Here is a 14340-nt window from a genome sequence, read left to right as displayed (position 1 = left end):
ATCTTGTCTGTTTCCTTGATAGGCAGGAAGTGCGCAGACTTGGTCAATCTGTCGACGATGACCCATATGGTATCAAGTCCACCCGTTGTCTTGGGCAACTTGGTTATGAAATCCATATTGACCCGCTCCCACTTCCATTCCGGTATCTCTGGCTGTTGTAGTAGACCGGAGGGTTTCTGGTATTCGACCTTGACGTTTGCGCAAGTAAGGCATTTACTTACGAAGGTAGCAATCTCTGCTTTCATGTTAGGCCACCAATATAACTTTTTAAGATCCAGATACATCTTATCTGAACCTGGGTGGACGGAATAACGAGTGTTGTGTGCCTCGTTCATGACCAAGTCTCTGAAACCACCAAGTTTCGGGGTCCATATCCGATCCATGAGAAAATAAGCTCCGCCACCCTTAACCTCCAAGTTCTTATCCATCCCTCTCAGGGATTCACCCGCCACGTTTTCAGGTTTCAAAGCGTCGAGCTGAGCCTCCTTAATTTACGTGGACAAGTGTGAATGGATAGTCATAGTCAATGATTTGACTCTACGACCAGAATATTCTTTTCGACTTAGGGTTTTCAGCTACTACGTTGGCTTTACCAGGATGATAACGAATTTCGCATTCGTAATCACTGAGTAGCTCGACCCATCGTCGTTGTCTCATGTTGAGCTCCTTCTGATCGAATATGTGTTGTAGGCTTTTGTGATCTGTAAATATTGTGCTCTTTGTACCGTACAGGTAGTGTCTCCAGATCTTCAGAGCAAACACAACTGCTCCTAGTTCAAGATCGTGGGTAGTGTAGTTGACCTCATGTGTCTTTAGCTGTCTTGAGGCATAGGCGATGACCTTACCTCGCTGCATCAGAATACATCCGAGTCCTTGATTTGACGCATCGCAATAGACAACGAAGTCTTCTATCCCTTCGGGGAGGGATAGTATTGGTGCGGTGCACAAGGCTCTTTTGAGTGCTTGGAACGCTCTCTCCTACTTCTATTCCCAGTCAAAGGCCATGCCCTTCTGGGTCAGTGTCGTAAGAGGTTTCGCAATGCGGGAGAAGTTCTGAATGAACCTGCGATAGTAGCCAGCGAGACCTAGAAATTGACGAATTTCTGTAGGTGTCTTCGGTGCTGACCAGTTCTCAATGGCTTTAATTTTGGAAGGGTCCACGTGTATTCCCTCTTCGCTAACCACGTGCCCTAAGAATTCGACTCGTCGGATCCAAAATTCGCATTTCGAGAACTTCGCATAGAGCTTCTACGAACGAAGGGTTTCTGAGACTAATCGCAGATATTGACTATGCTCCTCCTTACTACGAGAGTAGATAAGTATGTCATCGATGAAGACGATGACGAACTGATCCAAGTAAGGACGACACACCCTATTCATTAAGTCCATGAATACAGCAGGTGCGTTTGTTAATCCGAACGGCATCACTACGAATTCGTAGTGCCCATAACGAGTTCGAAAGGCTGTCTTCGGAACATCCTCCCCTAGCACTCGTAGTTGGTGATATCCGGACCTTAAGTCGATTTTTGAAAAGAAGTTCGCCCCTTGAAGTTGGTCGAATAAATCGTCAATCCGAGGCAAAGGATAACGATTCTTGACGGTCAGTTTGTTGAGCTCCCTGTAGTCGATGCACATACGAAACGATCCGTCTTTCTTCTTGACGAACAAGACTGGAGCTCCCCAGGGTGAGAAGCTTGGTCTTATAAAGCCCTTGCTGAGCAGTTCGTTAAGTTGATAGGACAGCTCTTGCATCTCTGCAGGTGCTAAACGATAGGGCGATTTGGCTATGGGGGTAGCCCCTGGAACTAAGTCGATTCTGAACTCGACTTGACGTTGCGGAGGTAATCCTGGAAGTTCTTCTGGAAAGATGTCGGGAAAGTCGCGTACTACTGGAATGTTCTGAATGTCTTTCGTTTCTTGGCTCACATCGACCACATGAGCAAGGAATGCGTGACATTCCTTTCGCAAGAATTTCTGAGCTTGAATGCTCGAGATGATACGAAGGTTCGTGCCGGGTTTGTCGCCATATACTACTAGAGTTTTGCCAGACGACAGATTAAGGCGTACAGCCTTTTCGTAACACATGATGTCGGCACGATGATGACTCAACCAATCCATGCCGATAATGACGTCGAAACTTTTAATAGAAACCGACATGAGGTCGATCGAAAATGAATGGCTATCAAGTGTTAGGGTACACCCTATGAATATATTGCTAGAGCTCTCTGTCTTTCCATTAGCCATTTCTACAGTGAACGGTTCTTTAAGTGCTCGTGCTTTTTGCTTAAGTAAATGAGCAAATCTTTGGTTCACGAAACTCCTCTCCGCTCCACTATCAAACAGAATGCATGCATAAGAGTTATCGAGGAGAAACGTACCAGTGACCACTGTGGGGTCGGCAACCGCTTCCTCGTGGCCTATGGCCAGAACTCTTGCCACTCCACCGGCATTCCCTGCCTTCGGGCAGTTCCTTTTGTAGTGGCCTACCTCGCCACAACTGTAGCAAGCTTGGCCCACTCCTATGCCGGGGACTTGGTTGATTGGCCTAGCCGGAGCTTTGCAGAAACGGGCAGTGTGCCCCTTCCTGTTGCAGTTCAAACACTGCATTTCCCGGCAGGCACCGACGTGGTGGAAGTTGCACTTGGGAAAACTTCCAGCGTACTGCTTTACCGGAGCAGCAGCGGCAGGTCCTATCGCAGCATGAACTGCCACGACCTGCTGCTTTTTGGCAGCCTTTGTCTTCCTCTTGTCATCCCAAAACTTCCGCTTGGAATCAGCGGTTCTGGCGGGTTCTGAGATGGCCAGGGTTCTTGTTGCGGCCGGGGTACGAACCCCATGGTCTATAAGCCGATGTGCCAATCGTTTGGCACTATCAAATGTAGTGGGGTGTGATGCCAAAACATTTCCCTGGTATGGTGGCATCAGCCCCCATATATATCTCTCGATTTTCTTTCCCTCAGTATGAACCATGTTGGGACAGAGGGCCACCAGTTCACAGAATCTGGCGGTATAGGCGACTACGTTGGAGCCCTTCATGGTTAGGCTCCACAGTTCTTCCTCCAGCTTCTGGATCTCGCCCCTCGGGCAGTACTCCTCAATCATGAGGTCTTTCAAAGTTTCCCAGCCCATAGCATTAGCCACTATAAGAGATAGTGACTTAACATGGCTATTCCACCATGTTAGGGCTTTTACTTCAAAGGTGCAAGCAGCAAACTTGACCTTGCTCTCCTCTGGACAGGAGCAGATTTCGAAAACCGATTCGGTTTTCTCGAACCATTGCGAGAGGGCAATGACTCCGCCAGTCCCTTTGAAGGACAATGGCTTGCAGTTGGTGAAGTCCTTGTAGGAGCACTCTTTCAAGCGCATAGGGATTTCACCATGAGTAGATAGGACAGGGGTTCCTCCTCTAGTGGAACCAGAAGAATGATATTGTGTCATGGCTGTAGCCACAGCCGCAGCTACAGCAGCATTCAGGGCTGCCGTGTCGAATTGAGGAGCAGGTGGTGTTGGTGCGGGAGGATCGCGTCTTGTTGATTTACGTGGAGGCATCTTTTAACTATAAGTTTAGAAAGATGAAGATATTGATAAGAATTTAACAAGAAGTAGATAAGAATGACTCATGGACTAACTCTCCATAGTCCAACAGCACAAATGAATAGCACGATTGAATAGTATGATTGAATGAAGATCTAGTACTAACAGATGATAGCAGTTGGATATTGATTTCCATAAGGTTAGATATCTGTCAATAATACTGGAATTACAAATGTAATGAGTTCGGGAAAAATGACCTAGAAGTAGGTCTTACATCAACCAAGATGGATAATTTTGACAGACTACTACCTAATCAAGACCTAACGGGTCTAAGATTTACAAAGATAGGAAATTAGACTAGAGTTTTTACATAACTAGGTTATATCCAAAAAGAGAAGTCGATGAGACTCTATCGGCGACGAGAACTACTAGGGTGAGTTCTTGAATCCGACAGAAGGCGTTCTATGTCTCTCACGCGCCTATCAGATCTTGCTTGCTGAGCTCGAAGTTCCCTGACTTCAGCTTGGGTTTCAGCAAGTTCCCTCTGTAGAACTGCATTGCGGACCTGAGTCCTTTCATGAGCAGAATCTAGTTGGCGAATGCGGACAGTGTTAACGCCAGAGTTGGCGTCAATCTCCACTACTCGGTCGATAGCTGCTCGACCTTGCTCGGTGTTCCGATCAATCCTACGGACCATTATGGGTAGGACCCTGTCAGCTGAACCTCCCTCAGCGAGGTTGTAGAAGCTTCTGTCTCCATTGTAGGGAATGGGTTGACCCTGTTCCTGACTCCATCTATTCAAGTTTGTGGCCCACAGAGGCGTGGGTCCTTGAAATGTTGGACGAGGATTCAGGTTTGGGTCCTGCGCAGCTGGGGGTAGGTTGTTGACTTCCGGCTCTGAGTCAGAACCATCAGAAAAGCCTTCAGCTTCGTGATCATCCAAAGGGATTGGGTGATCATCTTCTGGCTCTTCTCCCAGCCATCCTGCATTGCCGTTGTTGGGATAGTACGGGTCTCCGGGAAGATGGAATCCAGCCATGTTATCTACGCGAGAAAAGGGATAAAGAAATAACTAAATAGACGCACTAAATAGATAATTATAAGATGATCTTTATCAGTTACTCCAACATTTGCGTAGTGCATACCAGTCATAGGTAACCTAGACAGGATAGACCTTCGAATAAGTGACCCTAACTCTAAGCCCACAACCAAACAAGGAACAGGAAGTAGAGCAAATATCACAGATTCTAAGTCTATGCCATCCTAGTTACCTATAACCTTAATGTATCCACCCCGCAACTATTGACATACCAATAAAGACCTTTTTAGTTCTCAGATAAGTAATTAATAGTCACACAAAATACTCCTATAGTATTTTAAGTTTATGTTCTGTTCTACTGTTCTCATTGTAGTAGTGTTGGTAAGTTTTTAGACTTGTTGCAACCTCACAACCACACTTAGGCACATGCTAATCACTCCTCGGATAATGTAGTTGATCAGGCTACATCGTCCCAGGGTTGACCATATGTCTCTAAGTCTACTTGTGATGTCCAACAATCGTAACACTTTTGTTCTGTCCTAGTGACACTGATTTTAGTATGAATGCAAGTATGTATACTTTGTTAAATATTTTATTATTTAAAAGTATAAACTCTTTATCAGAGTATTTTAATCCCGCTGTGTTTATAGTTCGTATATCTTTTATGGGTTGATACACTCGATTCACTATAAACAATGCTCTGATACCAATCTGTCACACCCCAAAACCGGAACGGCGGAAACGTTCGGGGGTGGAGACGTCATGTTCAGTATCACAACAATGCAAAGTAGTAAACAAGCAACAACATCATCCATTGCATTAATAATATAATTTCATACAAGTGTGTTCTGTCAAGTTATATAGACACCAAAAATATACATCAAAAATAAAAGATGAGTCTTGAACGAGCTCCATCTTCTCAGAACATCGCACCGGTACCTGTTTACTGGTGACCTGAGAATACAAGTTATTTTGAAAGAGTTTATCAGCTTTAAAGCTGGTGAGATCATAAGTATATTAGTGTATGTGTTTGTATGAAAGCATTTGTAAGATGTTTGTAATGTATAAGTTTTGTAAAAGTTTGTATTTGTTTGAACTCTCCTAGAAAACCCTATGTTTCTTACTAAAAGTAGCCTTCTACCAAGGCATCTAGTGTCTGTGTGTGTGTGTATCCCTTGTAAGAGTGTGTATTTTCCCAAATCTGACTATCATTAACCAAAAATATAGTTCTTACATTATTGTTTATTGTGTGAATATCACAAAGTAAATGTAAAGGGAAAATGAAATAGTACTATAGTGTTGTATTAAGTAACTACTGTTGTACTAACTACTTTAAACTAATTGTTATTTAAAGTACCATGTGATCGGCCTGTATCCTGCTACCGACTCTATAGTAAAACGATGATGTAAGACATCGTAAGAAATGACGTTTGGCACCCGTAGACTTGCAAGTCCAACTGTAGCGAGCAGCAAGGTGTAGGATAGTCAATCCAGTATAGATCTATACACAAACTCATACGCTCCCCAATTAAGGAGATTCTGGATACAAAACGGGTCATGACAGGTAGTGCTATGTTCCCCCGTTAAGTGGCTCACATAACTGTATGTAATGCATATGTATATGTATATGTATGTGCTAGCTGTATTGTGTGTTCTTTCTCTGTCTAGCTTGTATGTTTTGTTTCTCATCACTGTGTATTATGTTTGTTTCTCATCACTATGTATTATGTTTGTTTCTCATCACTATGTATTATGTTTGTTTCTCATCACTATGTATTATGTTTGTTTCTCATCACTATGCATTACTTATGAATGAACTGACTCATTGTATGTTTCATTGTTCTAGTAATAGTATCTTCCTAAACTATACCTATTATAGTTTACTAGTAATGTTGTTTGTGTATATGAACATGTTTGTATACCTTTGCTACCCAAAGTCATTGAACTGAATGAACGAAGTAAGCTTTTATATCTACACACATATACATGATATATAACTAGGATTCAAACGACCTTCGGACAAATAACCTGAATGCCCTAAGTCCACAACCAAACAAGGAACAGGAAGTAAGGTGAGCTATCAGTCCTAAGTCCTTTCAATCCTACTTATATAACTATATCTATATAGATACACAGAATATAAGTTAAAATAAATTTAGGTAAAAGTATTTATCATGTAAAAGAGTTTGATAAAAGCATTTGGTATTTAAAAGAGTTTGTAAGACAGTTTGGAGTAAAACAGTTTGGTAACACAGTTTGAAAAGTAAGAAATCCACTTGTTTGGTAGTTATTAATCACATGTGATTGATATAATAACTATAATTGTTCAACTTGTATCCCCCCCCCCCATAAAATCATTTAAAAACATTTAAAAAGGTTAATTAAGTGGTATGAACTCACCTGTAGTGAGTGGTTTGGATGAACTGATGATATAGTATTGCTAGGTGTCAAGTGAAGACTTGTGCACACACAATGATCCTAGTTAACATATAATAACACATATATGTATCCAATTAGTCTTTAAACAACTAATTAACAAAGTTAAGACATCCTAGGGCATGAAAAACACCTTATATAAGTGTTATAAGTGCTAAGGATTGCATCTAAATGTTGTAGGACATTGCTATTGAGTTTAGGGTTCAAGGGAACCCTTTATATGAGTTTACGGTTTTGTGACCATAACTCATTGAGTTTACGGTTGTAAACCCATGAGTTTACGGCCGTAAACTCATGCTTCTTTGACCATGTGTTGTTTTGAAGCTCTACAAGTCCTTAGAAGCATTTTCACTTGAAGTATAAGCCTATGGAAGTGATTAGGGCACCATTTCACTCCTAAATGGAGTTTACGGTCCTTGGACCATTTGCCTTTGGGTTTACGGCTGTAAACCCAAATGGTTTATGGTCTTTTGATGTTTTCATGTACTTAACTCGTTAGGGAAGGGATATATGCAAGTTTCCAAGGCTTAGAAGGGACTAGGGCACACTTTGGCACCCTTTTTAGGGTTTACGGTCCAAGGTGTTCTTGGACCGTAAACACCTTTGATCCTTGGTTTCCTTGGTGTTTTCTTGATGTATAGAAGTGTAACAAGCCTTATTATACTCTAGGATAGAAGTACTTACAAGATAGAGGCTTGAAAAGGTGCTAAAAGTCCAAGAACACTAGTGTGTGTTCTTGGTGTTCTTGGTGAAACTTGAAGATCTAACCTTTTGGAATGATTTCACGGATGGAAGTGTGTTAAATCACTAGATTAAGTAATATATCAACTTATTAGGGCTAGAAACACTTACAAGTTGAAGATCAAGAAGGAAAATTCGGATGCTACTTGAGAGGATTTGAGCTTTGTTCTTGAAAAGAGGAAAAAGTGTGAAAAATGGCTAAGTGCCATATATATACCCCTTGGGGTTTACGGCCGTAAACACCAAGTTTAGGCCGTAAACTCCAAACTCTTAGAGTTTTGGGACCTTATTGTTGCACAATAAACCCTAGAGCATCCTCTCTCCTGGTATCTCCTGAAGTATTAACTTAAAAACACTAAAACTTATCCCAAAAAGCTTGAAAGTTAGCAGAAACTGTTCTGACTTCTATTGAATTGAAATGTTGCACAGAATAGAAATTTCGGGTTGTCACATCATGGAACAAGCTTTCGTAATGAAGATGATGTCCCGTGGTTGGCTCATGGAAATCATACTTCACTTCCTCCACCTCCTCCAATTATTCTCCCTAACCCACAAGTTATTGAATAGTTCAAGGTCACTCAAGCCCTATTGGCAAGCAAGGTCTATGTGTGCTCACATCTTGGAGATGAAGTCACATATTGACAAGCCGGGAGAGTTGGGTGTCAAGTCTTGAGAAAGTTGGTTGTTCAATCACTTTCTAAGTCACATAGTGAGTTTCCTTTGGGACTACTATGAAATAGACTATGACATGAACCTTAATGATCTTATCTATTTGCTTGGTGTTGTTGAATCAGCAATGATTTGGAGGACTGGTAAAGCAAATTTGATTAGAAGATCAACTTCCCAAACCTCCATGGACATTGACAATGGTAACATTGGATATCCAGCAAGCTGAAAAAATCGAATTTTTTATTGTCTGGACAGGGGATTCGATGAGTCCATTAAGGGACTCGACGAGTCCATGTATAAACTCATCCAACTCGTCGAGTTTGCTCTTGCACTCGACGAGTTGGACCCCCTGAGAGCTTATCTTCGAGTTTTTGGCTGGAATTGGACTAGGAACATTACCATAAGCTGTTTTTGAACTTATAAACCTGTTTTTTATGTGGTAATGTTCATGCTAATCCAATTCAAAAGATAATTGTCAATAGATTCATGTTTTGTATTAGTTTAGTGGTTAGGCTAATTACATGGAAATTTTTTGATTTGAATTATCTTGTTCTTATGAGTTAGCTTAGATTAATAGAAAAATTATGTGATAATTTGTTTTTGATCCAAATTGATCTAAAAGTTATTCATAAAATGTGTTTTTGTAACTTCTCCTCAAGTTATATGAAAAGTCTCATTTATGATTTTTAAAAACTCATAAGATTTCCATAAGTTATGAAAATGAAGAGTCTCATTTTTTAAATGTTTTAAAGTCTTCCATGACTTGTCCTCAAGTTATGGAACTTGAAGAGTTTTTTCATTAAAACTACTTTAAACTTATAAGTTATGAAAACCAAAAGTTTTTGAATTGTTCAAAACTTGTCCTCAAGTTTTGGAATTTGTAAAGTTTTCCCCATAAATACTTTAATTCCAAGTAAACCCTTAGAATTTTAAAAGTTAAAATTCAACCCTTATACTATTATAATATTAATAGTTAATAGTTATATATATATATATATATATATATATATATATATATATATATATATATATATATATATATATAAGAACAAAGTCAGTCTTACCGTTAGTAGGCCACATTCACGAAGCCGGTCTATAAGGGGGGGTATAAGGTTACCGCCTATAAAATGGCAGTTTAATGGGTGTCCACTCTCACCCACCGCTTCCTTGACTGGTGGAGGGTCGATAGTCAAACGGGTTTGACAGGATATTAATTCTCCCTTCATTAAAAGTATAATGATAAACACTAAGTAACTAAACACTTATAAATTCTCAATCTTAGTTACTTAGGAAAATGTGAATTTGGTGCTAACCCATGAAATTACACTTTGTACCTTACCAAGTCATTGGTGGAGCGTGTGTGGGTAACCGACACACTAACATGGACTAGTAAGAGTGGAAAAGGGTGAATTAATGTTTATCATAGATCGGTGGAGCGCTTGTGGGTAACCGACACATCGATTAGGTGGTAGAGATTAAGGGTACCAAGTTAATTTGCATGATTATTCACACCTTGTTTGTGATCCTCGGCATCCCAGTCACAAACTTGATAGGGCACAATCGAGATTTAAACATGCCATTGAAGAGTTCAATGAATCTCAAAAGATCTAGGAGCTTCAAACCAACTAAAACCTAATACCTATTTCGTTTTTCATGGTGGAAATTGGTGAATCGTCATTCGCCTACCTTCAAATATTTTATAGCTTGGATTACGGCATCCCTCTTCCAAGTTATAAAATGTTGTGTTGGGTCCTAGCCTTAATATTTCATATTGGGTGTTATATTAAGGACTTAAATCAACTAACTTGAATATCTCCCATTTTAGATGTCTGGTTCAGACAACTATGATCATCCCAAATCCCTTGGAACAAGCTTTCCTAATGAAGATGATGTCTCGTGGTTGGATCATGGAAATAATACTTCAATTTCTCCACTTCCTCCAATTATTCTCCCTAACCTACAAGATCTTGAATAGTTCAAGGTCACTCAAGCCCTATTGGCAAGCAAAGTCTATGTGTGATCACATCTTGGAGATGAAGTCACATATTGACAAGCCGGGAGAGTTGGGTGTCAAAGTCTTGAGGAAGTTGGTTATTGACTAGGTTCTTCAATCACTTTCTAAGTCACATAGTGAGTTCCTTTAGGACTACTATATAACAGACCATGACATGACCCTTAATGATCTTACCTATTTGCTTGATGCTGCTGAATTAACAATGATTTGGAGCACTGGTAAAGCAAATTTGATTGGAAGATCTACTTCCCAAACCTTCATGGACATTGACAATGGAAACATTAGAAGTCTAGAAAAGCTTTCTCTTCCCAATGGAAAGGGATCGGCCATAGTCAACTCGGTTGACCAAATGGTAAAGAGAAAGGCTAAGTCTGAGATAGTCCCATGTACCATTACCAAAGAGTCCATATGGTTCTATTACCAAAGGAAGGGGCATTGGTTGTGAAGCTGCCCTAACTACCTGAAAGATCTGAGAGAAGGTCAATTCAAAAAGTTTGACTCTGCTTCGGGTAAGTCCACTATCTAACTCTGTTAAGTTCCTTATTGATGATTCTTAATACAAAATGTGACTCGGTTACATTTTGATGTGTGGCAGGATCAAGCAAAGGGAAGGAAACTTAAAGGAAGAGTATGCTGAATCTGATCACAAAGATGGATTTCAATCGCATGGTTCGAAGATCGGATTCTTGAGCTACTACTTAGGAGTTATGATAGATTGCTAGGAAATATGTAATAGCATAGTTTTCATTTAAAGTTGCATTGTAAGGAAAAAGTTTTTTCCGCATTTCATAAATAAATAAAATTTTGTTTTACTTTATTTTATATCTCCTTGCAATGGCATTTATGGAAAATTGATGTTTGTATGTTTCTAGCAATATTGGAAATATGAATTTGATTCTTTCATTTGTGGTAGTGTCTAAATTTACCAAATAAGGAAAGATTCTCATCACCCAAGTTTCAAGTGGACCGAAACTTGGAATCATGCAAGTTATATTATATGATGAATGAGAACTTTCATCTTTGGAAAATTAAGACTAATTCCTTGTTCACATGTATATGTGAGTCAAGTGAAGGACTAGGGGATCGGGTACAATGGGTGTGCGCTGGTCAAGGTCCACCACAAAAAGATCGATAAGACTATTCGTCATGATTTACTAAAGTTAGGTAAAAATGGTTATACTTACAAGCTTAAGTATAATTCTGAAACATTGAAAAAGTTTCAATGAATGGCAGAACGAATGAGACCATATCACAATTAATCCTCTGGGGACATCTTAGTGCATTCTTATGGCTAAGAAGAGGAGTCGTGAATTGTTGAAATGGTTAAATCAAGAAGATGATTCATACTTTGTTCCAAAACAAGTCTTAGAGTCATACTCCAAAATTGTAACTTGAGTGACACATCTTAAAGAAGGTTTATAACACTTGTCAGTTGTAAGAGTAAAATGTGTTTTACTCTTGTACATTTGAAATTGGTAAGTTGTGATGTTTTGCATAAACAAAGACCAACTAAGGCCAATTGTGTGAAGTGTTTGTCTTAATAAGAATCCGCACTATCTCTTGAATATTTTTTTGACAAGGCATGGTACTTGGCAAGAGAGTCTTATATGTCAAGAGGACAGTGGGAGTCTAAAAGATCCTGAAAGAGTTTCAAGAACTAATCAAGAATAAAACTTGTAGCTTATCACTAGCGCACGACTTGAGGTTTGTAACCTATCGTGTTGACATATTCTTATTTATGTGCCCATCCCAGTTAAAGTTGACTATGCATCTGACTTCTGTAAGTTCTCAGTTGTTTGCTTAACTACTTGGAAGCAATGGCAGGCCCTTGTGCTGCCAGGTGGCAAGAAGTTAAGATTGCACAAGTTCGGTCCATATGAGTTTGGATTTGTCACTAACCTTGTCTTGTGATTATGGTTTTGACAAATTCACATGGATAGGAACACATACACCATAAAATCTAAGTGTCATAAGGTTTCTCTCCGATTCATGAAAATGATGGTGAGGAAACGCTTTCACTAAGTAGATTTTAAGTAGATAGCAATTGTGATATTTGCATTCTCAAATTCGTTAGTGGAGCGTGTGTGGTTAACCGACACACTAACATGGACTTGTGAGAAATGGCAAAGGTCTGAACAATTGAGACTATGATTACGGCATCCCTTTTCATAGTTCTGAAACTGTTTAGACACACATGTGTGCTATCTAAGGAAAGGTGTATGATTTTGATAAAGTCTTATCAAAGCATCTTGTATCAGAAGTCTGAACTTTGGTAAGAAAGTCAATAAAGTATTGATTTCTAGAAGTCCAGCTGATTTCTGAGTACATGTCAAACCTAGTGGGAGCATAAGTGTTATGCTAATAATCATCATGTTAGTGGGAGCATGATAATTATAATAAGTGTTGCAATTTAGCAATGTTAATTATAGAAAACAAAAGTTTCAATTGGGAAAAGTTGTTTTGCTATAATTAAGGGGGAGGAAATTATACTTCATTTCAAATCTAAAAGCTTAGATCATGAGATTTTAATCAAATTTAGTCAAGTATATATATGAATGTTATGTTGGAATGGTTCAACATAAGGAAATTCTATATATGGGAACATTATTTGCGTTCTAAAATTCGATTATGATTACGTCCCTTTTCATAATTTGAATTATGAGAACATGGCAAATAGAAATATTATAGCAAAAGACTGGTCTAGTATCATGTCTTTATGTGAGACATCATGAATCGTGTCCCATATGCTTCCGATATAGGATCGATTGCATGTGCTATAATATTCATCCTTTCTAAATTTTCCAAATGCCTGGGGCATTAAGAGGGGAAAAGTCTAGAATTGGATATGACTAAAATGATTAAGCAATTGTCGAGGACAATCTAAGGTTTACCAAAGATTGGTTGCTCATGGACAGTTCGAAGTATAGTGCTAACTTTTGAAGGACCATATTGACATATTCTGAAAAGAGGCAACTCTTGTTCAGAAGTGATAGTCAAAATGGGAATATGGAGATGTCTCCATAGGTGGAAGTTATTCAATCTATGTAAGATTAGAAAACTTAATGCAAGAAGGATGTTCAAAAAAATGTACTTTGAATATGGAACTTCGTTTCCATGGAGTTGATCTTCATTGGAATACTCTGTAATGTCTGTTGACAAGTATTTTTGACTTTGTGCATGATCATTACAAGTGGATCAGTTCATATAAGTTTAAAATCTAACAAATTTCGGTAAATGGAAGGAATTTGGAATTCTTACATTTGCGGTAAGGATTTGGAGTTGTGAAATGAGAATCATTGGAATTATGTTCAATCGATCTATTCCACAAAGTAAAGATCATAGACAAACATAGTGTACATACTTGGTGTATGGCATGACTATTGTTTGGATAAAGATAGTGTGCATGCTTAGAGCATGGCATGACTATTGTTTTAATTCAAGTATTAAGTTGATTAATTGAAACATTATACAATGAATAATGTGTAATCAATATGGTGATAAATATAAGGTGTTCTATTTATATTCATAAGTTCTGAGACCATATTGGATCCGATTATTCTTGCGTTTCACTTTGCATGTTTTGACTTCCAGAATAACTAGGTCATTCTTCCCGAATGACTAAGTTATTCAAACCATCCACAGACGATAATACGTTGGAAGTAGGTATTAAGGCAAGACTGTCATGAAGTTGGCTTGTAGATGTCTAAGGTGTGGACATAGCAAAAGTTGCTACAACATTCATGAGTGCTCATAAGTTCTGAGTATTGGATTAAACCCACGCTCATTTGACTCACTTCATGGATTTTATCACGAGTGATCACGAGACGATAATATCTTATATTCTTCAAACCTAGAGATATGAGTTGTTGACTATGAGTTAGTTATACATTTATTGTACGAAAACGCA

Source organism: Lactuca virosa, chromosome 5, assembly GCF_052849685.1.
Source record: "Lactuca virosa cultivar CGN04683 chromosome 5, Lactuca_virosa_CGN04683_v6, whole genome shotgun sequence".
In the NCBI taxonomy this organism is placed as follows: domain Eukaryota; kingdom Viridiplantae; phylum Streptophyta; class Magnoliopsida; order Asterales; family Asteraceae; genus Lactuca; species Lactuca virosa.
The sequence above is the reverse complement of the archived record's forward strand: the minus strand, read 5'-3'. Positions refer to the sequence as shown.